The sequence below is a fragment of the Micromys minutus genome, assembly GCF_963924665.1.
Source record: "Micromys minutus genome assembly, chromosome: 23".
NCBI lineage: Eukaryota > Metazoa > Chordata > Mammalia > Rodentia > Muridae > Micromys > Micromys minutus.
The window spans coordinates 36,561,395-36,577,276 of NC_137958.1; the positions used below are offsets into that span (position 1 = coordinate 36,561,395).

At 37.6% G+C, this 15,882-nt stretch overlaps 1 pseudogene across 1 annotated transcript in view; it reads right to left on the reverse strand.

Moving 5' to 3' along the window:
• LOC308435763 (ceramide synthase 5-like) overlaps positions 1–3,613 on the reverse strand; it is a 9,835-nt pseudogene extending 6,222 nt beyond the window's left edge. The window contains exons 1-3 of the transcript in view: positions 3,364–3,613; positions 3,209–3,266; positions 305–410 (exon numbers count right to left, since the gene is read on the reverse strand). The product of the transcript in view is annotated as a ceramide synthase 5-like (transcript). The remainder of the gene's footprint in view (positions 1–304; positions 411–3,208; positions 3,267–3,363) is intronic.
• Between the last annotated feature and the right edge of the window lie 12,269 nt (positions 3,614–15,882).

Consider the following 15,882-nt stretch of genomic DNA (forward strand, 5'->3'; position numbering starts at 1 on the left):
GGGAGTGGGAGGAAGGGTATAACATTTGAAATGTAAATATAGAGAGTTTCCAATAAAATTGAAAAAATTCTTGAAATTAACTCTCACAAGGTTAATGAACAAGTTGTATGATAAAAAAAATCACATGTTTGAAGAAAGAAATTGATGAAGATACTAGAAGATGGAAAGATCCCCCATGTTCATGGATGAATAGGATTAACATAGTTAAAGTGGGCATCTTGCCAAAAGCTATCTATACATTCCATTAAATCCCCAACAAAATTTCAACACAATTCATTACAAATCTTGAAAAGACTATTCTTACCTTCATACTAAAGAAAAAATATTCAGAGTAGCTAAAATAGCCTTGAACAATCGAAGAACTGCTGCTGTAGGTCTCACAATTACCAATTTCATCTTGAACTACTGAGCTATAGTAATAAAGACTATATTATATATAGTAAAATCATAACAACAGACATGCTGATCAATGAAATCTAGGTTAAGATCCAGACACAAATCCACACGTATATACACAACTGATATTTTTGGTGTCATTTAAAAAACAAAATGTAGAAATATGCACTGGAAAAAAAGACAGCATCTGCAACAAATGGTTCTTGTCAAACTGTGTTTCTGCATGAAAAAGAATGTAAAACGAGCCATATCTATTACCCTGCACAAAATTCAAGTCCACAAGGATAAAAGATTTCAACATAAAACAGAGTAGAATAAATCTAATAGAAGAGGATGTAGGAAATAGCCTTGAGCTCGTTGCCATAAGATACAAGTTCCTGAGTAGAACACCAACAGCTCAGGCTCTAAGAACAACAGTTAATAAGTAGACCTCATGAAACTGAAAATTTTTCAGTAAGGAAAAGAGCACTGTCAATCAAAGAAGCAGCCTAAGAAATGGGAAATAAATTTTACCAATTCTGCATCCTATAGAGCACCAATTTCTAATATTCATAAAGAACTCAGGAAAAAATTTATCATAAAGCCAAATTATCTAATTTAAAAGGGGGGAACAGAACTAAAGAGAAAATTGTCAATAGAGGAAACTCAAGTGACTGAGAAACCCTCAAATGTTTGCCATCCTTAGCCATCAGGGAAATGCAGATCAAAATTACTTTGAGATTCCATCTTATACTTATCAGAATGGCTAAGACCTGTACCACAAGTGACAGCTCATGCTAGGAAGGATGTGGAGTAAGAATACCCCTTCACTGATTGTAGAAATGAGTCCTCTGAGGACTTGCATAGCCACCATGGAAATCAATATGGAAGTTCCTCTGAAGGTTGCAAACATATCTATCTCAAGATCCAACTCTACCAATCTTGAGCACATACCCCCCTCCCAAAAAATGCTGCATTCTACCACAAGGACACACTTGGTTAATCATATTGGTTGCAGTTTTCTGATTACAGCCAGAAACAACCTAGATATCCCTCAACAGAAGAATGGATAAAGAACATCTGGGACATTTACACAATGTACTCAGATGTATAGAAGAACATTATGACATGAGATTTGCGAGCAAATCTCAACCCAGAAAGACAAGTGGTATGTGTCACTTATGGGTGTCTATTAGCTGTTAAGTACATGATAACCAAGCTATAATCCATAGGCCTAGAAAGGTCAGGTAAACAAGAAGGGTCCAGTGGGGACTCGTGAATATTTCTGAGTGCGAAAATAGAATAAATTTTACTGCCAGACAATGACTGAGTGGAGATGAGAGAAAGAGGATGGGGGTAGATAGGATTAGGTGGAAGAAAAAAGTGCAGTAAGAAATGTCTCGAATTGGGAAGTTTAGGGGTCAGAAACCTAGTGCACAGAAAGCTTCTTGAAATCTATGAAGTTATCCTAGTGAGGTCTTCTAGTAATGGAGGAATGTACAGTCTCAGCTGGCCATCTCATGCTGCTAGGAAAGTCTTCCACTGGCAGGACTTTATTATATTAAATTGAGTTATTGACCAAGGGGGATCCATGTAAACCTCCAAACAATCTGGGTGGTTGCTGAGTCTAATGGTTGCTCTCTGCAAGCTGACAGCAAGTTCCCATTGCTGAGGACAAACACCTACATAACTCATTGAACATGGAAAAAAAATCAAGCAGGTGCCTACATAGAGCTTCCACCTCTGTGCTCTAGTCTCTTTGGAGCAGGAAGATACTCTCTGCTGGCTATCAAAACAGAAACAACATTAGCCCAGCCGCAAAACCTTTACCCTACTCTGTCCTGACTGCAACATATTCTAGGGCAATTGTGGCACAGAAATTGTGGTAATTGTCAACCTATGTCTGATTTGACTTATGGCCCATTCATAAGAAAAAAGCAATATCCAACACTGCATGGGTAACCAGGGCTAAAGACTAGATAATGCAGAGACATTAGTTAAAACAAAACACTACTGCTCTTTTTTAAAGCAATAAATGATTCCTGATGAGATTCTGCTCTACTTGTAGATCAGTGACTTATCCAGTCATCATCAGAGAATTCATCTGGTGGCAGATGGGAATCCATGCAGAGACTCACAGCCAGAGATTATGCAGAGAGAAAGTCTAAATTAGAGGTCTCCATCAAATCCTCCCCCCACCCCCCAGAGTTCAGGGAACCTCACAGACAAGACAGAGAAAGATTTTAAAAGCCAGATACTGTAGAGGAAATGAGAAGAACTAGCCCCTCTGAATCAACCAAGCAAGGAACATCTAAGCTCACAGAGACTGAAGAGCAACACAGAACCAACAGGGTTCTGCACGAGGTCCTCTGTGTATGTATCACAGCTGTTAGCTTGGGAATTTTATCCTACTCCTGACTGTGAGAACTACTGGACCTCTGGTTCCTGAGTCCTAGGACTGTTTTCCTCCTCTTAGGTCATGTCCAACTTCAATATGATGGCCTTTGTTTCATCTTAATACACTTTGTTTTATCACAGTTGCTTGCTATCTTTTTTCTGATGGATAGAAAGTAAGTAGATCCAGAGGTGAAGGGGTCGGGAGTGGAACTGGGAGGAGAAAAACTATAATCAGGAGATATCTTATAAGAAAAAAAATCTATTTTCATTCAGTAAAGGAAGAAAGAACTTTTTATTAATCATTTTATTTGTTTACATTTCAAATATTACCCCCCTTATCTGTCTGTCTTCCTTCCACAAACCCCCCATTTCCTACCCCTCCCCTTTGACTCCAAGAGTGTGCTCTTCCCTGCCTATCCATCCACTCCCACCTCACCCCTCTAGCATCCCCCTTCTCAGTTGCATAAAGCCTCCACAGGTCCAGGCGCTTCCTCCTGAGGGGGAATAAAAAGAACTTTACAAAGAATAATTTCCTTTCTTTTAGTACAAAGTGAGAAAAACTAAGACCACACTCAATCGCACCTAAATTACCTTGAAGAAAGAATCCATGTCTAAGATCATTTGGTATGTTGATTCCCAAAAGATTTTCACTGCCAAAATTAACATGTGTTAAAACAAGATAAAGTTTGATCTCCTCTGAAGTTAACTCTTCATTTCTGATCGAATGACTACTACTAGATTTGTCTACCTCTCCGGCCCTCTCTCCAGTCCAAACAGCAAAGTCATTTTCCCCCACAATGTTCTTTATAAGTCCTCTTGAGCATCTGTCTTTCTGAAACATCCCCAATTCACTTTAAAACCATTACCAGTGCTTACAGGATTGCTTTTCTTTCCTGTTACATCATTTTATATTCAACATGGAAAATACTAGACAAATACTTCTTTATCTGCTCTTAAAGATAGCTCCATTTACCAAAATATAACTCAAGAAATCATTATTTAATTTGTCTTGCTATATATTCATTTGGAGTGTGTGTGTGTGTGTGAAGGTCAGAGGAAATTTTGTGGGAGTCATTTCTCTCATTTTACAATGGGCATCCTGAGGTTTAAACTCAGGTCACCTAATGGGCTTGGCAGCAAACACTCTTACCTACTGAGCCAAATCACTGGTCCAAAGGACCATTTCTCATTTTCCTAAAATACTACCTTCGAATGAGATAGCAAGACTAAATGAAACAAATTTTTTTCTTTAAAATACAAGTACAAAACAAAATCAAAAATGAATCATAAATATAAATATAAAACATAACAATTATAATTTTTAGAAAAGTGTCTAATTGCTCATTTACTGATAGAAATGCAAAACAGTACAGTTATGTTGAAAGCTTCGTAGTCTCTTATGAAACTGCACATACTTACATTATCCAGCAATCATCCTCCTTACTATTTACCCAAAGGACTTGAAAATTTAACAACCATACAAGAGTCCAGATGGTAGAATAACATTTAGTTCTATAAAGAAATGAGCTGTCAAGCTATGAAAAGACACAGGGGTAGCTTAAGTGCATAAGTAAAAGAAACCAATTTGGAAAAGCTACATGCCATATTGCTCCAACTGTAACACATTCTGGAAAAGGCAAAATTGATTAGTCCAAAAAATATTAGTGATTGCCATGTGTTTAAGTGGAAGAATGAATGGCAGGAAAGGCAGAGCACAGAAGATGTTTGTGTGGCAAAACTATTCTATGTTCTGCTGTGATGATAAACATATGTCATTTTAATTGGTCCAAACCTATATGCATAGGACCAGTGGTGAAATCTAATAAAATGGATTTGTGTTAAGATTTGTATTTTGTTTTTATTTTAGATTTATTTCATTTTATGTACATGGTGTTTTGTTTTGGGGTGCAGGAAGGTGGGGGTGAGAGGTCTTGCCTGCTTATATGCATGTGTATGTAGGCTAGTACCCATAGAGGTCAAAAGAGTATTGGATTACCTGAAACTTGAGTTATGAATGATTGTGAGTCACAAATTAAATGGTTAGAACTGAGCACAGATTCTGTATGAGAAACAGGTGTATGTAGGCTTATATCTTTCAAAACCTACTTTAATAAATGTACTTAAATGCTTTAATCTCCTTTAACTCATCACGTACCAGAGGAAGTGGAAAGGAAAGGTTAATAAGACAAAGGAAGATATAGACATGTTTAGAAATAGTTCTTTGGAGTGAACCCCATCTGTGTTGTCAGGATATTAGCAGTTCAAACAAATCAGTAGACATTAATAAGATACATTTGTAAACACAGTTCACAAACCAGCAAGGGCAATTCTATCTGGAAGAAACCATGAGGCTCTGCCAAACAGCCCGAGTCCATGGAAGCAGAAGGAACCACAAGAAAATCCATCAGAAGTTCTTTGGTGCCACAAAGTCTTGACAAAGAATAATCAGCAAAGAAAGCAAGGCAAACCAATGCCATAGCATTATCAGCAAAGACTGGAATCAACTAAGTGCAACAAAGGCCAGCAAAGATTGACAAAGCAAACAAATGCTACACAACATTATTTACTGTCTGTTGGGTTAGATTTATACCCTTTCCAAACATCATTTGTTCTCTGAGGTGTCTGCCCTAGCAAAACATCACATGCCCTTTTACCAGACAGCTTCCATAAAAACACAACATGTCTCTTCTCAGCAGAACATCCTCCCTTATGTCTGCTTCAGCAAAAGCATCCTTTCAAGATAAACATCACATGGCATAACCGAGTCTCGAAAGAAACCAGAAATTTCAACTTCAATTGTTCTTCACTAGTGAAGCATCTCTCCAGCCCCCAATAGTCTTACTTGGGTTTTTTAACATAGCGGGCGGGGGTTCCATATAAGTTATATGTGCATGAATGCATGTGCCCAGAACAGATATCAGACCCTCTGAAGCTGGAGTTAGAATAATTCACTGTGAGCTGAGAACTGACCTCAGATCCTCAAGATCTGAACAAGAGCAATACTAATTTTAGACACTGAGTCATCTTTCCAACATGGAACGTCATGCAAACTATAAACTTGAGTGACTATGATGTGTCGATGCAGAGTTATCATTTTAACAAATATACCCCTCTGCTGTGAAGTGTTTTGTCTCTCAGTATTTTCTTTTTAATTATTTTTCTGAAATTATCGTATAGGAGTAGCTTGTGAGGGTATATAGATGGTTGTGAGGTTCTTTTTTTTTTTTATCTGTTATTTTAAATGCCATTCCAGAAGAGATATACAGAATAAAGAATAGACTGGTAGAGACAGACCTTAAACACTAACAACGCAAGAGGAAAAGAAGAGTGGCAGACAAAACTGACTTTCAGTTTTGATGTAATATCAGCAGGGTGGGTCAGGCATTAAAAGAATACATATCCCTTAGGGATTTTTAAAAGAACACCAGGGATGGCTTTCCTTGTCTGCAAGTCTCTTTTCAGAGGTACATTTATTCTCTTAAATCTATATGGAGATGTACTGAAAGCATAAATACTCTGCTATTTATGAGAGAATTTACAGCTTCATGACTTAGTATAAACTACCTGAAGTACTACAGAGCCTTCTCATTAGTATATCAGTAGAAATAAAAATATTTGGAAGTTTTTTAAAAAGTATAGAGACATAAAAGTAAAAATAGAAACCAAGTTTGGGAAATACAAATCTGGATCACACTCTTCTGTAATATTTGAGTGTCCACCATATAGCCCAAGGAAACAAAGACTGATGGTAAACATACAACCATTTTCAGCACGGTCTAACATTCCATCCAACGGGACCTGATTCATTAGGAAGAGTGAACTGATTCTTCCTGCATGGTCAAGAACATAAGGAGCAGGTTTAAAGAAATGAACATAATATTAAAAAAAAAAAAAAAAACCCACCAGCAACTTGCAGCCACAGAGGACCATCAGTGTAGAGTGTCTTAACTTCACATGTGAAAAAAAAAGACCTAAAGGAAAATCTAAATTATCTTTCAGCATACTGTTTCTTAAGCAGGTGGTCATCATCCAGTGTGGAAACAGGCACAGTTCACAGGTGTGCTGGAACAATTCACAATGAAGTCTATCCAGTAAGTTCAAGCAGATTACTACAATGATTTCTAACAGTTCCAGGTGCTACTAATTTTGAGCCTTTCGTTTTATAACTCAGAAAACCCAAGAAAAAGTGCTTATTTCCTAAATATATATCAATGCACTGAGCTGTGATCAGAACCTGTCTGTGTAATCTGCCATCTCGTCTGCAGCACAGAATCATTACCTGAGACCCTGGGCTTCAGAAACAGACATCAAAATCCCTGAACTATTTAAGTTGATAAAATTATTTTTCATATTTTATCTCTTTATTAAACACCTTTCAGAATAGCTAATTATTTTTAAAATAAAAATTATGCATCACAAATTATGGAAAGGAACATTATAATGTTCCATAAGACATTGATTTTCCTTCTAAGCAATGACACTCAGTAAAAATCTGTTTGCTTACCAGTGATGCCCAAGTAAAGTGATATCTACCTAGAAGGCCAAACATTGGAAGAATAATTTTGCAAAGTGTTTCAGATATTATAAGACTTCTGAGGATGAAAGATTATGTCAGGTGTTAAAACAGAAGGGCATGTCTTGGTTCACTTCAGTACTGAGTTCTCATCTTCTTAACTTATTATCTATGTAGAGTTTTTCTGCGTTAATCGTTTTAAGTTCACAATCCTCTTAATGACCCAAAAATGCCTGAGATTGACTTCTTAAGTGTATTATAGGTTTCTTTTACTAGAACAATGGCAGCAAGTATGGTTACTAGACCAAGTCCGGTTGCTCTCCACACCTAGGAAAATGAAACTGAGAAAGAAGATGTTAGATAACAAAGAGTTGCATACACAGAAAGATGGAGAACTTTCACTAAAAGCCCACCTTGTAGAATGCTGATTTGGTGTGTTATTTGGATGCTTAATGGGCGTTCCTAGGCTCCAGGTGCATTCTGCTAACAAGTATGGAGAATCAGATAATAGTATTTGGTCCTTCGCACCTAGTCACGTAATGTGATTCAGTTCTGAAAAATCTCAGAAGATCCTTACATCTTTGGGTAATTTTTGCTGTTGGTTTGTTACATGTTAGTCAGTGGTGGGGCAGGAGTGGCTACCCTGCAGTTTTGCTGATTAGCAAAGTCCCAGAAAGAAATGGAAACATCTTTAATAACCGGTCTCTGTATTAGATACTTGACAGATACTTATTATTTGTTACGTATGGTGCAGATCAGTTGAGTCATTTACACTGATTGAGGGCTTCCAAATTGTGCTCCAAGAAACCTCTCATGGGCAGGAAGAGGGGGAAAGAGCCGAGCAAATAGGGATCTGGTGTTCTTTCCACAGCAAGACAATAAATATAAGTAACAAGAACAGAAATTATAGAGTGCTAAACCTAGATTTAAAGTCACTAAACCACAGTGTAGAGATCACCAGTTTTTTTAGGAACCCAAACTGACCTTAGACAAAAAGGGACAGTGTAAAAAACACCTTAACTAAAGCAATTAGTGAATGGACAGAAACTTCATAGGAGTCCTTAGGAAAGTCTGCAAGAGTCCTTGGTTGTCTTTGAATATTTCTGTAGGGTAGGAATCAATGAGTACTTGTTGACTAACATTAAACTTTTCTCCATAGTTAGAACAATATCAACCAACCAGACCCTCCTTCAGAGCTCCCAGAGACTAAACCACCATCCAAAGAATACACATAGAGGGACCCATGGCTCCAACTGCATATGTAGCAGAGGATGGCCTTATCAGGCATCAGTGAGAGGAGAGGCCCTTGGTCCTGTGAAGGGTTGATGCCTCAGTGTAAGGGAATGCAGAGAAGGGAGGTGGGAGGGAGTTGGTGAGTAAACCAGGGAGCTCTCTTATAGAAGCAGGAGGAGAGGAGATGGGATAGAGAAACTTTTGAGGGGAAACTGAGAAAGGAGATAACATTTGAAATGTAAGTAAGGAAAACATTCAATAAAAATAAATAAAATTTAAAAGCCTCTGATTGTTATACTTAATCATATACACAATAGATATTTTCTATTAAATTCATAGGCTTACATAATGTGGGAAATTAAAATCTGGCTTCAACATAATTTGGTAACTAAATCTCAGCTTTTTAAAATGGAAATAAATAAATCATAGAATACAATATGTGGAATTCTTAAGTTCCTATCTAGTAATTGTAATTATCTGAAATTACTATTCCTCTAGGTCCAACAGTTAGCAAATACTTTCTTATGTCTATCCTTGATGAATGAGCTTATACAGACTTCCTAGCTTCTTCTTTTAGGTACTTTCACTGATTAAAATAAGAAATATGCTTTCTGTGTTTGCCGTGGAGCTAGCAGAGGGGTCCATAGAAAGTAAATATTCAATGACTATGGATTTGTTGAATGGGTGAAAATTTAACAAATTAATACCTGACGATCATTTTTCACAACTGTTAATACCTTCCAAGTTTAGGCTAGTCATATTCAAATTACCTCCATGCAAACACTGACTTAGAGCTCTCTGTCATACGTGAGACGCACATGCCAAGATAGGCAGAATAATGTGTTGGGAAGTCACATAGATGGTATGTAGTTGAGAATATACATCCGTGATTCATATCAATCTTTATGTCACAGATCTTTACAGGCAGCAAGCTTCAGCGAGTGTGGCACATTCTTCCTCTCTCTGTACAATACTTCTGAATTTGTTTCTCTTCTTCTCTTGGGTCTGGCTCTGACGAAATTGCTACATTCGACCCACAACCCAGAGCACCGCCTCGGGAACAAGACTGTTCATCCTCACTAACAGCCAAGCGCCATGCACAAACCACTCCCCAAAGCAGTATGTCTCCTTTACTGCAACAGCAAAAGAATTTAGGGGTCTCTTAGATTACCAAAACCAAAAACTTCAAATCTCTCTCATTTGCTCAGAATTCCCTACGGGAAAACTAAGCAAGCTAACACCGGGCTTTAAGATCTTCGTATTTAATCACAGAATGTGCTTCTAGGGGTAATAGGAAATTTTTATCTAATTAAAACCCACTATTCTCTCTGAAAGAGACTTTTAAAGTTAGCAGACAAAATTTCTTCCTTGGATTTTATTACCTTTTGAAATCAAAGTAATTTGAAATCTTAGTACCCATTACTATTTCACTGAGCGTTTCTTTAAAATCTTAAGTAACTCAATTTCAACATAAAGTATTAATTAGCAATTTATACCTTCTCAATGTTGTAAATGACCTTTATTCGGAGGTTGTTGAGGTAATTCTGTGATGTAACCAAATTAAATTCAACCTTAGGTACAGGCAATTATTTTAAATCAGATCCTTTAAAAGCCACTAAATGAGCATTTATATTACTTACATTGTAACTGATTTCTCCTCAGAGAGTTAGTGGCTGTTTTTCCTTTGTGTGGCCACCATGTTGAATAGTTTTCTGCAAAACTCAGTCAACTATGTGTTTGCTTGAAAACTGAAGGTAGGAGAGCAAGTCCTTATTCTCACAGCATAGTATTTCCTCATAACCCAGAGACACCTTCTACACCACTATTGTTTCTTCTTTGCTTTGCTTTTGCTGTGGTTCTTTGTTCTGTTATATCAAGTATATACATATATATCAATAGTATATATATACTTGATTTCTACTATACCCAGGACTCTCAATCTCAATCATTTCACCAGAAAGACTATTCTAGAATGATTTTAAGTCTAAGTCTTGTTTACCTGGTGTGTTGGGAAATCCACTACTTGCTGTGGTGGGAGAGCTGGGTTCTGATGCTGCCAGGCTGTCTTGGTTTTCATTGCTTAGGTTCCTTTGCTTTTTTTTTTTTTTTTTTTTTTTTTTTTTTTGTCATCTTGTTCTCTGTGATTATAGGTGATCCTGTTGTCCCTCACTGGAGCTTTTCTCTCCTGTGGGTCTGAGGAACTGTTGGCTCAAGAAGGAGATTGCTCCTGGGCATTTAGCTCTTTGTGGGCTGGCAGTGAGTTTTGATGACAGTGACTCAGTTGTGGCTCTGTGGTCTCAGGTGGGAGAGCACTTGTAAGGCTGTTCTGGGAGCTCAGCTGTCCTGAGTCCTGATGGAGGTCACAGGCCCTCTCTCTGTGCTGGAAAGGACTGGATCCCAGAGTGCACCATGTTATCTGTGTTCCAATAGCTTCAGGTGTTCCCTCCTGGTGGGGATGTGTGGCAGTCTCCCTGTGCGCATAGGTGGCAAAGTGCTTGTGAGGCTGTTCTGGGAGCTCAGCCGACTGTGGGCAAGTCCTAATTCTGATGGAGGTCACCCCGCCCTCTCTCTGGCCCATTTATCAATTTTTGGTCTTAGCACATAAGACATTAGTGTTCTTTTCAGGAAAATTTCCCCTGTGCCAATGTGTTTGATGTTCTTTTCCACTTTCTCTACTATTAGATTCATCATATCTGTTTTTATATGAAGGTCCTTGGTCCATATGGACTTCAGCTTTGTACAAGGAGATAAGAAAGGACCAGTTTGCATTCTTCTACATGCTGACCTAGAAGCTGACTCAGCACCATTTGTTGAAAATGCTATTTTTCCCCCATTGGATGATTTTTTTGCTCCTTTGTCAAAGAATAAGTGACCAAAGGTGTATGGGTTCATTTCTGGGTCTTCAGTTCTATTCCATTGATCTTCGTGCCTTTCTGCATATCGATGCCATGTTGTTTTCATCACTATTGCATTTTATACAGCTTGAGGTCAGAGATGATGATGCCCCCTAGAAGTCATTTTATTGTTGAGAATGGATTTTGCTCTCCGGGGTTTCTTGTTATTCCAGATAAATTTCAGAATTGCTCTTTCTGTCTCTGTGAAGAATTGAGATGGAATTTTGATGGGGATTCCATTGAACCTATAGATTGCTTCTGGTAAGATGGCCATTTTTACTGTTTATTCTGGCAATCCATGAGCATGAGAAATATTTCCATATTCTGAGATTTGTTTCAATTTTTTCTTCAGAGACCTGAAGTTCTTGTCATACAGTTCTTTTCCTTACTTGGTTCGTGTCTCAACAAGATATTTTATGTTATTTGTAACTATTATAAAGAGTGCCATTTCCCTAATTTCTTTCTCGGCCTGTTTATCCTTTGAGTAGAGGAACTAGCCAAGTTTTTGCAACCTACAACTAATAAGGATAAATCCCCAAAAATATATTTCATCTGTAGTCAGTACCTATTAAATTATTTGGTTATTCACTGATAAAAATTTTGGCCTTGAAATATTGAATTTATATTGACATATCTGTATAACTTTTTGTAGTGGTTTGATTGTGTGTTGTTATTTTACCTAGATATTTCCTTCCTGATCCCTGTGGTTTCTACAGAGTTTTAAAATTATAAATATAAACAGCTGCTTTTTCTGCCAACGTCTCACTGAAGTCCCTTCAACAGCTATATGTGGATAAAATTTTTGCTAGATCAATATTTTTAGAACAGATATAATTACAAATCTAGTTTCTGTCACTTGGATTATCTCATAGGTGCTACAAGTTCTGTGTAGACTCTGTGAAACCTGAAACTTTCTCTTTGATTTCCTTTTTACAAAACAGTTGATCTTCCAGACATCAAAGTTGTGCAACAAATAGGTTGTCTTCTTCAATTTTCTCCTGAAACACTCTTGGTCATTTCTCTTCTTTGTCTATCAGGGCCTTCCTACTGTGTTTTATTTTCTTACACTTAGTAAAGCATCACCAAATAAAGGACAAAATAAGGGCAACAGAACAATTGTGTGGAGTCTTTTATTTCCCAGCCCTGCTCGTCTCCTGCACAAATAGCAGAGCCCATGGTTAATCACCGCATAGCCCTGGATCCCAGAGCACTCGTGCCGCTTTCCATATGGTCTGTTCCACACAAGGACTCAGACATAGATCAAATACAAATTATGCAAGGAAATGTGATCATACAGTGGAACCAGGTCATAAGAGAAAAATACCTGTTCAACAAAAACAGAAACCTACTTAATAAACACTCCACACTCATGGTTCCCAAGGCAAAGCAATAATGTGCAGACTACATAAATCCCCATCCTAACATTAGCTAGGATAATCTCTCAGACATATTCAACTGGAAGCTTTCATTTTCACTCATCCGGGCAAAAGAAGAAAAGTTTAATTGATCATTTCCATTTTCTTTTTCTTTACTGTTTTAGGTTCTGCAAGGCTTACTGCCTGCTGGGTGAGTATGTCCCTCTTCAGCCCTGTCTTTTAACTGTTGTTTTTCCCCTAAATTTCGTCTGTAAGCTATGTCCATCCCTTTTCTTTTACAACAATCATTAGCTTTAAGAAAGGCAACCTGTTAAAGTAGGATGTACTTGCAAATATAAGCATCGTTCAGAAAAGAAACTGCAAAAAAAATGAAAGTAAGAAGTCCAAGATAAACAGAGATTGCTGAAGAGCTGCTGGACTTGCTTTTTGGTGAACAGAAAGCCTGTTCAGTAATTTTATGCTCACTTTGAAGCATCATGTGCATAAACAAAAACTAATTTAATTGAAGGTTTGATTCTACTTTTACTACAAACTACATTTCTTATTACAGTCACTTGAGAATCACAGAAGTAGTAGTAGTAGTAGTAGTAGTAGTAGTAGTAGTAGTAGTAGTAGTGGAAGAAGAAGAAGAAGAAGAAGAAGAAGAAGAAGAAGAAGAAGAAGAAGAAGAAGAAGAAGAAGAAGAAGAAGAAGAAGAAGAAGAAGAAGAAGAAGAGTTCTTGTGACATACATCCAATGGAAGTAAACACATAGCACTGAAGAGGGAGCTAAGCCTTCTGGTACAACCATAGCCTGGGCATCCTGACCATGGAGAAAAGAGGGTGATAAATAATTGATTGGTTCTCCTATCCATTCCTCCAGCTTGGTGTTTCCATATCAATATGTGAGAAGTTCAGGAATTGATAGGGAATATGTTTGGGGAAAGTGGCTCTTAACATCTAATCAAAAGCTTGAAGTGCCTACCGTCAGACCCAAAATGTTCTCACATTGGGAATAACTTTTACGGGGCATTTGGCATATAAGAAAGGAAATCGGTGTCAGCACTGTAAGACACAAGAATCAACCAGTCAGAGGTCATGTAGATAAAGGCACAGGTGAAATAATATGAGAGAATATAGCTTTACTGCAATTTATGCTGTTCATTCAACAATGACATTTCAATATATTCTAGTGTATTGTTCCTGGTGCTATACTGTTATATGCTTGAAGATATATATCAATGTCTTCAGATTTGAAGGACTGACTGAGAATGGTCAGAAAGAGTAACTCTTTCTGTGCCTTCATACATGTACTTCACTGCAACAATGATTCATTCAGCCTTTATATGTCTGTTAAGAAAACTGTTGCGTAGTTTACAAATGCAGAACAAAAGCTATTCCTTGCTCCAAAGTAAGGAATAGAATCGATCCCCCTAATATTAGAACCTGGTCAACTTGTACTCAGATTCACACCTAAATTCAAAGCACCAGCTCTCCAGAAGAAGCTGTTGCCTTAAAATCAATTTATTGCTCAGTGATTCATCAGGCTATTCAAGATAAAACAGACCTAGAAGCAAATGGAAATAGATATGAAGTGAGTTAACCTTTTCCACTTCAGCAATAACAATATAAAAGCTGACATCCAGCACCATATGCTCTTAGAAATGTTTTGTTCACTCAACCACACTGAAAGTTTGAGGTTCTTTTATCATTTTACCAACTCTGGCTCTATTTTCCTAATTTTGTAAGTTACATAGAAGATATTCTGCAACAGGGTTTAATAACTTAACAGCTTTGTAAATATACAGGATTTTCCTGGATTTGTAAAATCAATGTGAGCTCTGGAAGAGGAAATGTCTCCTAAAAGCATGAGTAAAACCAAGCCATATTTTAAGATCTATAAACTATCTATAAATGCACATGTGTATGTATATATTGAAGTGTAGTTTAGCATTGTACATTATGATAGTCACATAATTATTATGATAGACAGGCTACACTCTGTGTATATGTACATGTTTATGTGTGCACATACATTGACATGCAGGTAAATTACTCAGAAATCAGAAGCTGAGGTAAACCCATCAGTTCTTCTACACCTGACATTTTGAGATAGAGTCTCTCACAAAACCTGGATCTTAATAATTCCCCTAAATTCAGCAAACCTCAGCATTCCTATAGTCTTAACCCTTTCAACCACGTGATGCTGATTGGTAGATGCTGGCTATTTTTGTTCATCCCAAACCAGGTTCTCTTGTTTATGAGCACGTTGCCAACTAACCCATATCTACAAGTCCACCAAACTACCCACTTTCTATGTGTCTAAAATGTATTTCCTCAAGATACCTGAAAAAACCACAATGCACTGAGAACTCAGCAGAACACAGAGCATGTGCTGATTAAGTCAAGCAACAGAGCCTGTATGTTAAAATGGGGAGTGTTAGGAGGTGAGGGTGGGTCTGAAATAAATTAGGGAAAGAAATGGAAGATGATTATGACTAAAAAAACTGTGAGAAATTCTCAAAGGAAAAAAATTAATTTTAAAAGGGAACAGCACTGTTTGAGGTGAAGAACCACTCAGAGAGTAAGAGACTCACAGCTCTAGACCTAGCAATAGGAGAAAAATAGTCTGGTCTCTGCACATAATAACTAGGAATCTGAAAGCCTTGAGCCAAGCTGTTCCAGTCTCAGCAGCTCCTGGTCTCCTTCATGGACTTGCTGCCTTGGACCATCATCTGCTCTCAAGAAATACAATAGCCCAAGCATCTGACCATGTCCCTTGACTCCAGCAAGCCCCACTAAATAACGATAGTTTCTTAATTCACATTTTCATAGAAAAATAATCTGACTGGCTTGCCCCAAGTGGCTGAATAAAAGCATTCTTCCCTACAGTGTGTTATAGCCCTGTCAGCTTGTGAACAGTTGTTCTTGATGGATGACTCAGTTCCAAATATATATAAACTCAACTTCACCAGTGAAAGCCTAGGGTGCAGAGAGATAGCCAACAGATAGATCCAGCTGACCTAATAGGTGGGCAAGTGGACTTAATCAACAGGTATGTTTCAAAATGTCTAGTTTTGTTTTACTGGTGTAATTTTAAAACACCAGTAGCAAGT